The 11,408-nt window shown below is 62.8% G+C and overlaps 2 long non-coding RNA genes across 2 annotated transcripts; both read right to left on the bottom strand.

The window, feature by feature from the left end:
* Window positions 1-32: 32 nt before the first annotated feature.
* On the bottom strand, window positions 33-1,238 carry LOC119867094. Its single transcript, XR_005382472.1, has 2 exons — window positions 616-1,238; window positions 33-180 (listed from the first exon to the last, which is right to left on the bottom strand). It is a non-coding gene; the product is annotated as an uncharacterized LOC119867094 (long non-coding RNA).
* A 6,927-nt stretch (window positions 1,239-8,165) lies between these two features.
* LOC119867093 lies at window positions 8,166-10,526 on the bottom strand. The gene is made up of 2 exons (XR_005382031.1): window positions 9,821-10,526; window positions 8,166-9,468 (listed from the first exon to the last, which is right to left on the bottom strand). It is a non-coding gene; the product is annotated as an uncharacterized LOC119867093 (long non-coding RNA).
* Between the last annotated feature and the right edge of the window lie 882 nt (window positions 10,527-11,408).

Below are 11,408 nucleotides of genomic sequence, written 5' to 3'. Positions count from 1 at the left end.
CCGCTTCCACTGATGCATTTCCCCACCCCTGCGACCCGAAAACCCTTTTATTCACTCTGCTTATGCGTCCTCATGCCTCTTCAGGCAGCTCTTCCTCCTTAGCTCCTTTGTTTTGTCCTGTCTCCACGCTGAGCACGAAGCCCGACCGGAAGCTCCGACCCGCGACCCTGAGATCATGACCTGAGCCGAACCGAGAGTCAGACGCTCCCCCGACGGAGCCCCCCGGGCGCCCCCTTTAATTATTTTTTTAATAGACTTGTTTAGGGAAGTTTAGGTTCGCGGCAAAACCGAGCTGAAAGTACAGAGGTTTCCCGCTTACCCTGCAGACCCCCCTCTCCACCCTGCGCCCCAGGCCCCCACCACCGCATCCTGCACCCGCGCTGCATGTGTGACCCCGGGTGAACCCGCACCCACACGTCGTCATCACCCGGGGCCCGCGGGGGACGTGAGGTCGGCGGGAGCCGGGGGACGACGCGCCCAGCACTGCGGCCCCTCACAGTCCTCCTCCCCACCCCCCGGCCCCCCAGCCTGCCCCGTCCCCCCGGCTGTGCCTGCCCCAGACCGTCACGCGGTGCGCAGCCCTCCCGCCCTGGCTGCCATCGCCGGGTCACCCACGTCTTCGTCGCCGTCTCCCTGACGGCCTGGGACGCGGAGCAGCCTTCCTGATCTGCCACCTGCGTGTCTCCGTGCAGGTCTCCCGTCCGCTCTTAAACGCGTTGTCAGGTCGTGTTGTTGAGTGTTCAGAGATCTTTACGTATTGTAGGCGCCGTCCTCTATCAGCTGTGTCTTTTGCAAATATTTGCTGCCGGCCGGTGCTTGTCCTCTCACCCCCCTGACTTTCGCAGGACAAGGTCCAGCCGGTCAGTTGTTTGTCTCCTGGATTGGACCCGTGGTGCCGGGTCTACAGGGTCATCCTCCCGTCCAGGGTCACCGGGGATTTCTCCTGTGTCGTCTTCTAGAAGTGTCATAGTTTCGCATCCCACGCCGCGTCCGTGACCCCTTGTGAGCCAGTCGAGAGGAGCATAAGGCCCGTGTCCACGTTCCCTCTGCGTGTGGACGTCCAGTTGTCCAGCACCGCCTGCGGAGGGCACGGCCTTCGCCCCATGGGTGGCCTCGCTCCTTTGTCAAGGATCCGTCGGGGGCGTTCGTGTGGCTGTTTCTGGGCTCTCCCTCCTGTTCCGTCCACCTGCTGGTCTGTCCCCCACCCCCCAGGGCCACACGGTCCTGATCGCAGCCACCCTACAGCGAGTGCTGGGGCCGTGGAGTGTCGTCCTCCGACTTCGCTCTCCCTCAGCATCACATCGGCTTTCTTAGTGATATTTGGGGAACTGCTTTGTTTCCTCTTACTACTATTTCTAATCGTCAGGTTCCATCAGAAATCTTGGGAATTTGGCTCAGATCGCCTTTCACGTATGTGTCGGCATGGGGAGAGTTGGTTCTTCGAGGTTTGGAGTCCCGGGATGTGTTCTCGCCCACCTTGCGACGGGAAGGGCAGCCGGGGTTCTGCAGAACTGACTTTGGAGGGGCCCGGGTCCATGTGCTGAGCGGACCCCCCACCCCGAGGCGCAGACGGCTCAAGACTGGCAGGGCCGTGAGGGGCGGCCTATGCTCTGCTCCGTCTCCACCTGGGTGCAGGGGGAGCGGGCTGCAGGGCCTCTGATAAGGTCTGGACCCTGAGGCCGGGACCACGAACCCAAGGGGAGCATGGCCGGGTGGGAGTGGGGGCTGGTGCTAGGAGGGGCCGGTGTGCAAGGCCCCCGGTCTCTGGCGACTCCAAGGCGCTGGTGGCCTGTGCAGCCCCAGGGTGGCCCCGTGCGGCTCCAGGGGCCGTGGCTCAGGTCGCAGGAAACGGTGCTAAGGGGCCGTCCCACCCACCCTCCGCTTGGTAGCTTCACCTCTGTCTCGGCCACAAGCCAGCGATTCCACGGCCGGCCAAGCCGCCCGTAGACATCTATTTATTTTGGCAGAAAGGATTTTTCGGGAATTGAGAAGTGGACACAACTGTTTAGTCTTCTGGATTCCTGCCGGCTCTGGGAAGGGCTGGGGCGCCCAGCCATGGATCGGTAAGCGGGCCGCTGGGGAGGGAGCCCCGGGACACGGGCACGCGCACCCCGCGCAGGACTCGCTTCCCCTCGGGAGCACTCACCCGGCTCCACTAGCAGGCAGCACCCAGGAAGCCAGCGGCCCGGCCAGCTTCAGCCACCCTGGGCATCCTGACGCGACCGAGCACATGGTCAGCCTGGAGTGACTTCCCCGCTCACCTCCACCTCTTGTGAACGTGCCCACATGTGTTTGCACGAGAAGGTGTGCGCAGGCGTCTACGTGCACGGGCACATGTGTGTGTGCATCCGTGCAAGTGCCTATGCATGTGCGGGGTTTGCAGGCCCGCACGTGTGCATGCGTGTGCATATGTGTGTGCACGCGTGTTCCTGCACCTGCTCCATTGCCCCGCAGCGCGCTGGGGACAGCCCCCGCAGTCCCTGTCCAGGGCCGGCGTCACCGTGGGCCTCGGCCTTTCTGGAGTCCGGGAGCCCCGCACACCCAGAGGCAGGCAGCCCTGTGGACGGGAGGTGCCTCGGCCGAGTCACTGACCCTCTGGGGACCCGTTTTCTCTCTGCTTGGAGGCCAAGCGGGAACGGGACCCGGTGCTGGCGGGGCAGGGACTCCGACACCGACCCTGAGCTGACAGCAGGACGGGGTCCCAGGCCTGACCCCGGGGCCTGGAGCCCCATCCGCAGAAGTCAGGGGCCGCCTTGGTGGCAGGACCGGGCCCCCGATCCCGGGACCTCCTCCTGCCTAAACCAGCAGCCGCAGCTGCCAGGCCGCTCACGCGTTGTCGCTTTGTTTTACTGTTCTGGTCGGGGCGGAGAGAACTCGAGGTGCAGGAAAACCAGGTATGCGGGGACCTCGGGAGTCGGGCCTGGTTACCAGCAAGTAATTTCCTTGCCAAAGAGTCTGGTGACTTGCCCCCGTCTGGTGAGCCTTGGTTTGCAGGAGTCGGACCGACGTGGGGCCGTCGGGGTCGGAGGCGAGGCCGTGGGCTGCAGCTGCTGCCGCGGGAAAGAGCACAGGCATGGCCTCGGCGCTCGGACGCCTCCCTGGGCCCAGAGGCCGCCCCTGACCCTCCCGGCCTCCTGGACGTGTCTGGCCTCCACTCTTCGCTCTAGTGAAGGATGAGGGCCCGGGGCCCCCAGGACAACCCCCTCGGCTCGAGAGCCTCACTCATCCAACCAGCAAAGATACCGTCTCCTTCAAAGGTCCTTTTTCGGGCCTCCGCAGGCAGAGGACAAGGGCGTCCCCTACGCGCCCTGCTGCTGGCAGGTCGAGGCCCTCGCAGCAGAGGGAAGGGGGTGATCGGGAGGGGAGGGGCTGGGCTGGAGGGGGGTATGCTGGTGTGGGGGGTCACCACGCAAGGTTACAGGGACGGAAGCGCAGCCAGATCCCCGGCCAGGCCCTGCCCGCCACCCTCACGGCCAAGTGCTGTCCGCAGGCGACGGCAGGGCCACCAGGTCCTGAGAGCCAGGCCCCTGCGGAGCCGCCCGCGCTGGCCCCGGGGCCCTTGCACGGCACATCACGCCCCCCCGCCCGATGCGCGTCGGATGCTGGACAGCTCAGTGTTGCAATTCTCCAGCAATGTTTACTGGAGTGTCTTTCCGTTCCCCGGGCGCACTGTAAACACGCCGGGCCTGGCCCTCAGCTGGCTGCGTAATTGTGGTTTCGGAGCAGGGTTCCAAGGACGCGCTCGGGGCCCGTGGTTATCCAGGCCGGCGTCGGGATCCGCGCCGAGGGGAGATTGGCAGGTCCCGGGGCCCCGTCCCCTGCCCGCCCTGGCAGCTGGAGCACATTCCTTCCTGCTGGCCTGATCGCATCTGGGATCCCACCCGTGGAAGCTGGGACCGACTCCACCCCTTGGGGCCCTCGGGGCAGAGCAGGACGGGGGGGGGGGGGGGGGGGGTCAGGGTGCAGACAGGCGGGGCGACATCAGGCCTCCTGATTTCACTGGGATCGCCGCTCCGCCAGGGCCGGTGGGCCGTGTGTGTGTGCGTGTGTGTGCGTGTGCAAATGTCCTTAGGGATTACACACCCCTCACATTCCATGAAGAACACTCCATCCCTGTGTGTACCTGCCATGTGTTCCTGCACATCTGTGCATGGGTGTTACTGTGTTACTGTGTGTGTGTGCGCGTGTGCTCTTGGTCGTATTTGAGCACGTGTGTGTGCTGTTGTGTGTCTATGAGTGTACATGCATGTTCTTGGTGTGTATTTGAGCACACGTGTGCATGCATGCGCCGGTGTGTGCGTGTGCTCTTGGTCATGCTTGAGCACGTGTGTCTATGGGTGTACATGCATGTTCTTAGTATGTGCTTGAGCACACGTGTGTGCATGTGCCACTGTGTCTCTACACGCATGTGTGTGCATGTGTGCCTATGAGCACACGTGTCCTTGGTGCATGGGAGCATGTGTGGTGCCACATATCTGTGTGTACACGCATGTGTTCCTGGCATGTGCCATGGTCGTGTGCGTGTTACCTGGTCCCACCTCTGCTCTCTGATCCTGCCCAGACCAGGTGTGTGCGTCCTGACCCGCAGGGTGATGAAGGCGGCCGTGCTGCGGCCCGTGCTCAGGTCAGCAGGGTGTCAGGGCCCCTGTGCCATGGGCCGGGGCTGGGGGGCTGGGGGGCCGGGGGCCCTCGGCCCAGACGCCTCCTCCGGAATGAATGGCAAATGTCAAACGCAGCCCCAAGGGAAATGGTTCCCACACCTAATCATGTCCCGAGAGAGGTCGGGAGGGGGCCGGGGCCACGTGACGGGCGAGAACAAGGCTCCTTTGTGTGCTCGGGCAGCTGTGGCTACCCTGCGCAGCTCAATGGGCCGGCTGTCTGGCCGCCTGGCCGGCCTCGGGGACCAGAGTGCCCTACTTGTCCCCCCAGTGTCTGGGGCCTCCCGTCACCCCAAGCCCTGTCCCTGGACCTGCCAGGAGTGGGGGCCACTGGCTATGGCACATTTCCGGGCCAAGAAATTCATAAATATGGTGATGTCTGGTGTTTGCTCAGAGCTGCTAGAACAATCAGAAGTGGACAATTTTAATTTGCTTTGAGGTGAGGGGCCAAGCCCCAGGGTCTCAGGTGGAAGAGCAGCCTGGGATCCCCGGGGGCCCGACGCCCGTGGAGCTCGGCCTGTGGCCGGTGACCTGCAACCCTCGGAGCCAGGGAGGCCCCCAGCCTCCTTGCCCCACTCCCCTGCTGCCCCCCGAGACCCAACCAGACCCGACCGGGGGGCTGCCCAGGGACCGTGAGCTCCCCCACCTTCAGGGACCTCTGCCTCGGGGCCCAGGTTCTCCCACGCAGCAGGGAGAGACCGTGGACATCGGGGCCTGGGGGGTGGCTGGGGCAGGAAGACAGCCTGCAGGGCGGGGGCCACAGACGGGCCGGGCGGGGGTGGAGGGGCCCGGAGGGCGGGGGGCGGGCTGGTGCTGAGGGAATCCAAGTGAGCGGAGGCCACGCAGGCAGCAGGGGCCGGGGCAGGCAGGGCTTGCGGGTGGGGCAGGTGCACGGGGACAGACCCGGCCTGGCGGGCTCCGGCCGGGCAGCTTCGAGCATCAGCAGAAAGCCTGTAAGGATGGAACAGACGGCGGCCCCTCGCTCGAAATGGGCACCAGGAGTCTGCTGACGTCAGTAAATTCAATTCATAGATTGCGGGGGGGGGGGGGGGGGGTCTTCCTTACAGGGAAATTCCAGCTAATAAATGATGGAAGTAGAAAACCACTATTAGAGGGGCGCCAGGGTGCTCGGGGGCCGAGCGGCCGACTCCTGATCTCGGCTCAGGTCCTGAGCTCGGGGTCGTGGGATCGAGCCCCTGGGTCGGGCTCTGTGGTCAGCCGGGAGTCTGCTTGGGATTTTTCTCCCTCTCCCTCTGCACACCCCGCCCCCCCCCCCCCCCCCCGTTCAAGCACTTTCTCTCCCTCTCTCTCAAATAAATAAATAAATAATCTTTTTTTTTTTTAAAGGAAAGGAATTGTTGTGGAATAAAAATAATATTTTTCGGGGCAGCCCGGGTGGCTCAGCGGTTCAGCGCCTGCCTTCAGCCCAGGGTGTGATCCTGGGGTCCCGGGATTGAGTCCCACATCGGGCTCCCTGCATGGAGCCTGCTTCTCCCTCTGCCTGTGTCTCTGCCTCTCTCTCTCTCTCTGTGTCTCTCATGAATAAATAAATAAAATATTAAAAAAAATATATATATATATATTTCAAAAGGCGGCCTCTTGCGTGGTTGGTTTGCAGAGAGCACCTCCCCCCACCCCCTGCTGATGTCGGGACGTGCTCACACCTGCCGGTCTTCACAGAGAGTGGAGCCACAGGACCCCCAGGGAGATGGGGGCTGAGACCCCACGTGGGGGGAACAGTGGGGGGAGGGGGAAGGCTGTGCCCCGGCACAGGAGGGTGGAGCCAGCAGGCAGCCAGGTGGAGAGGCCACACCCGCCACGCCACCCTTGTGCCAGGGGTCAGTGTGTCCCAGCCGTGACCTCACCTGCTACCCCCACTGATGAGGCCCCCTGAACACCCCTCGGGCTCCAACATCACACCCCGCAGGTGGTGGCCTTCCTGCCTGACCACAAGGCCCCTGGGACCACGCCCCAAAGGCCAAGCCAGTTACGGTCCAGAGGCCACACATGAGCGGGTCCAGAGTCAGGGCCACCACCCCAAGCCCCCACTGGGCCCAGCAGCTCATGGGCTGCACCAGGGTGGCCTCGGAGGCCCAGGAGGAGCCCTTAACTCACCCGATGACTGGGCTCCAGCTCCCCACTGATCAGATACCCCCGGGATTCCTTAAAGACCCAGCCCCCTTCCCAGAGCCCTGACCCACGATTTTGGCATGGGGTGGGGGCAGGAGGCCGTGTGGACTCTCACTGGGAGGTGGAGGCCCATGTGGCTACCCCCTTCCCCCCCTGCACGGAGGCTCCCCCATGTGCCTCTCTGTCCACTGTGATGGGCTCAGGTCCACCTGCCCACCACCCGCATGCGAGCCTGACTGGCCAGTGCCCCACTGTCCCTGTGCCTCCCACCCGGGACCCCAACCCTCAGAGGCTGGTTCCTCCCGGCCGAGCCCCAGCGCAGGGCTCTCCACCACACGTCACCCGCAAGCCGCCCTGGTCCCGCGTCTACACCTCCGGTCACCTCGTGTGCCTGACAGCCCGTCGCACGCAGCCCTGCCCTGGTCCCAGGCAGGCGGTCAGTGCGGGGCCCCCCGTGCCTCCCGGGCCCCCAGGCTGTTCCCTCGTGGATGAGACCCCAGCCTGGAACCACAGCTCCAGGGTGGAGACACCAGCTGATGGTTCACAGACATATTTTACAAAGGATTCCTATCTCCGCCAATTAGCGAATCAATTCCACATGGAGTCAAAAGTGTGACGTTTTTGGGAGATCGTAGTGGTAGTTGTCGCAGGGTGTTGGATTGGACATTTGTGCCGTGGCCCCTGGGACACCATCCGGCGCTGCCAGGCTGCGCCTCTGTGGTCTCCTTGCAGGAGTCTTCCCGGCGGAGGTGAGAACAGGCTGCTGGACCCACCCCCACCCCGTCCCTCTGTCCCTGGATCGGGGGCGAGGGCTCCGTGGCGGGCTCCTTGGACGTGACCCAGGCTATTCATGCCCCGGCCCTCGGGGCGGCCACCACCCAAGAAGAGTCTATGAATTGGTGGGACCGTGCAGGCAGCCTGACAGGGGACCCCTCGGGCGGTGTCCTGGGGACCTGGCCTGAGTCTCCGCGGGGGAATCTGAGGCCAGGGAGACTGTCTACACTGCCAGCGTATGCAGGCCTGTCCCCTAGGCCGGATGTGGCTCCCCGGGGACAGATGGCATGAAACGAGCATCTTGAATTAATCACAAGACTAACAGTGACAGCAAGTTCCAGATCCTGGCCCTAGTTTTCAAACGGCAACATGAGAAAAGCGCTCCTCCCGGAACACTGGGGAGCGTGGAGCGTAAACACAAAGATGCTTTCCGACGACACCCACGGGTCCCGTGTACCTGACGCGTGGCGGAAATAAACTGTCGGTGAACCCTCTTTGTGCTAGAAAACGTGTTTCTAAGCTTAAGGCCAGAGAGGAAACCAAGAACTCAGACATGTGACTTGGTACAAAGTGTCACTACACCAAAATTTGCTATAAATGGAATTTGTAGACGAATCTGTTTAAACGCTCACATTGGATTTTAATTACAACATACGGGCCGCGAATCCAATCGACATTGCTAGGCACGCAAGGGCCTTGTTTTTAATTTTTAAAAAGTGGGGAACTGTGAAAACAGAATCGCAAGATGTAGTAAAGCAAGCGCTCTCACAGATCACTGAGAAAGGCTCTCCCCCCCGAAAGACGGGGGCGCGGGGACACGTGACGCCCACGGGACACGGTAGTATGTGCAAGGAGCAGGCCGTCGGTGGGTGTGCTCAGCACGGGGACATACAGTACTGGGTGCAGGCACGGGCACACGGGCACACGTGCATACACGTGCACACACAGGCATGGGCACACACGTGCACACATGTGCACACAATACAGACGTAAGCATGTACATGTGTGCACACACATACATGCACACATGTGCGCACACACGCATGTGCATCCACGTGCATGTGGACACACGTGCTCATGTACAGACACGTGCACGTACATGCACACTTGTGCACATGTGTACTCACATGCATGCACCTACCTGCACATGCACACGTGCACACATATAAACACATAGACATGCATTCCCACACGGGTGCAGATGCACACGCACACACACACATCCGCTCGCAGACAAGGCTGGAAAGATGCACCCAAACTGTCCCCGCCATGTCTGGGGTGAGCATTGTCCATGGTTTTGATTTTCTATGTTTTGCTTATCGGAGTTTTCTGAAATGAATACGTATTCTGTGATCAAAATACCTGAATAATATTTTTCAAAAATAAAAAGGAAGAAAAGAAAGCGGAAGATCATATAACAGGGCACCCTCAACCTCTCAAATGTCTATCGAAAACACAATCATGGTAAACGTTGGTGCTCTCGCCAAGAAAGTCCACAACTTCAAGCGTCCCGTGCAGGGTTTTCAATCTCCGGCCACGGCGCCCTGCCCAACAGTCCTCCCTGACCTGGGACGCGGCGCTCGGTGAGAAGGCGCGGGGCGGGGGTGTCGGGCACAAGTGTATACGGCACACGGCTCGGGACGCCCGCGTCCACAGAGCCCGCTGTGAGCTGCTCACGGCAGAGACCCAGAGAAGTGAGTGTGAGGCTTTAACTGTGAGTGTGTGTAAGCAGCACCCTCGTGTTCACACACACGTACTTGGTAAAGATGCAGGAATCTGACCACAGCTCTGCTCTTTCCTAAGCACTGCACCTCCCGTCCTCACGGGTACAGAGCGTCCACCTCCCGTCCTCACGGGGTACAGAGCGTCCACCTCCCGTCCTCACGGGTACAGAGCGTCCACCTGTCTGAAATCCCAGCAGTGATGAGTCACTCATCAAACATGACTAATAACCCAGCGCACACCCCGTAGGGCAGGCCCGCCCCCACCCCCACACCCCCACCCCCGTCTTGCTGCATGACACTGACTCAGCCAGCCTGGGGGGCTCTGGGGTGACACATGGCTTTAGACAGGCACTGCCCCCTGGCTGCTGGGCCGCTGCCACAGCCTCCCGGATGCAGACAACGTGGGGTCTTGGCAGGAGCTCAGGGATGCCCGAAACAGTGAGGAAGGAAGCACTCGAGATTTGGGCCTCCCGGGCCTGGACGCCCCGGGGGGACCTCTGTGTGCCCCTTCATGCCAGCGTCTGTGGGGCGCACCTGCTACTTCGCACCTGCCTCCTGAGAACACCCTGTGGGAGGCACCACGGCCTCCTCCTCATGGGATGAGAAGCACTGTGGCCCCGAGAAGTTGGGTGGCATTGCCATCACGGCGACGGGCAGAGCCAGAGTCACGCAGCGTTGCGCTCGAGGGAGCCGGCCAGAGCGACCGCAGACACCAGCTGGCCTCCCCCTCGTCTGCGGGCCAGTCCTGGGGACACGAGCTGGTTCAGGGGAAGCTTCAGGCTTCCCGGAACGTCAGGAAAAGCCATCCTGCCTCCGGCCTCCGCGCAGTGGACGCTGATGGATTCCCCACTCGCCTCTGCGCCGAGAGGTTCACATCTGGCCCTGGCCAGCAGGCCCTGCTCCGTCCGCCCATGTCCGATTAGGGCGATAACTGTGTCCCTCAAGACCGGCCACAGGGTCCCGTCCACGCTCCAGGGTGTGAGGCCAGCATTCAGGGACAGTCCCCGGGGTCACATCTCAGCACCGGGTGAGGCTCAGGGACGTGGTTCCCTGCCAAGGCTGAAGCGCTTCCTCTGAGTGGGAGGGTGGCGGCTCCGGCACGTATTTGGATAAAAGCACCTAGAAACACATCCTCAGTCTGTCCGGTGGTTTGCACGGCTGTTGTGAGGCTGAACTTTAAAGCCTCCGGTATCTCCAAGTAAATATTTTACCAGCTGCTGAGCTTCATTAGCATTCCCGGGGAAGTCCCAGATCCCCACGTCTCCCCCCACCGCCCACCGGGTCCTGCTGCATCCCCTCCCCGGACAGCGCAGGTACACCTGCTGGGAGGACAGGAGCCGGCCTGCCCCTGCCCCTGCCCCACGCGGGGTCACAGTGCCGGGGCCCCTGAGAGAGAAGCCAGGCTCCTCCGGGCTGAGCTGGCGCCGTGGGCCCGGGTGCTTGGCCGACACCGCGACTCAGAACGTGGGCGCTGGCCCTGGGCAGCACTCACCGCGCGTCCTGGCCGCACAGAGGCCACTCCGGGCCAGCAGGTCCCCGGTGCATGGGCAGCCCCATCCCCGGGGCCCACAGGCAGCCAGGGAGCAGGGCGCCGTCCCTCCAGCCCCATCTCCTTCGCCACATGGGGCCTGCCAGCTCTGTCCAAGCTCTGGCGTCGGCGAGGGCAGCAAGGGGAGCTTATTCCTGCAGAAGCTGAACAACTCGCCTAAACCTGGATGAGGGGCAGGATCAGGACCCAACCAGGGAACACCGTAGCTGAGGTCAGCGTCTGCCCCGGAGGCTGGGCGTGGGGACCCACGTGGCAGGCAAGCCCGGAGGGCCCGGGGCGGAGCCGAGGCAAGGGTCCCAGGGTGCTGTGAGGGGCAAGGAGCTTTGCACTGGGCGCACCAGAGGTGGCCATGGGGAAGGAGAACCTGTCCCCCAAATCCAATAAAATGGCAGAAACGAATGCATTTGGGGGGTGGGTGAACTCACAGGAGATGGAAACCACGGAGGTGGCCGCTGGCCGTCCAGTGGTTGGGGTGGGGTCAGGGGCAAGGCTGGAGAGCAGAGGGGAGGACAGGGAACCTGCCTGGCTGTGGAGGGCGGGGGAGGCGTCTTCTTGCCATTGGCCAGGCCCTGG

This window comes from Canis lupus, chromosome 31, assembly GCF_011100685.1.
Source record: "Canis lupus familiaris isolate Mischka breed German Shepherd chromosome 31, alternate assembly UU_Cfam_GSD_1.0, whole genome shotgun sequence".
Lineage (NCBI taxonomy): Eukaryota > Metazoa > Chordata > Mammalia > Carnivora > Canidae > Canis > Canis lupus.
The sequence above is the reverse complement of the archived record's forward strand: the minus strand, read 5'-3'. Positions and strand labels throughout refer to the sequence as shown.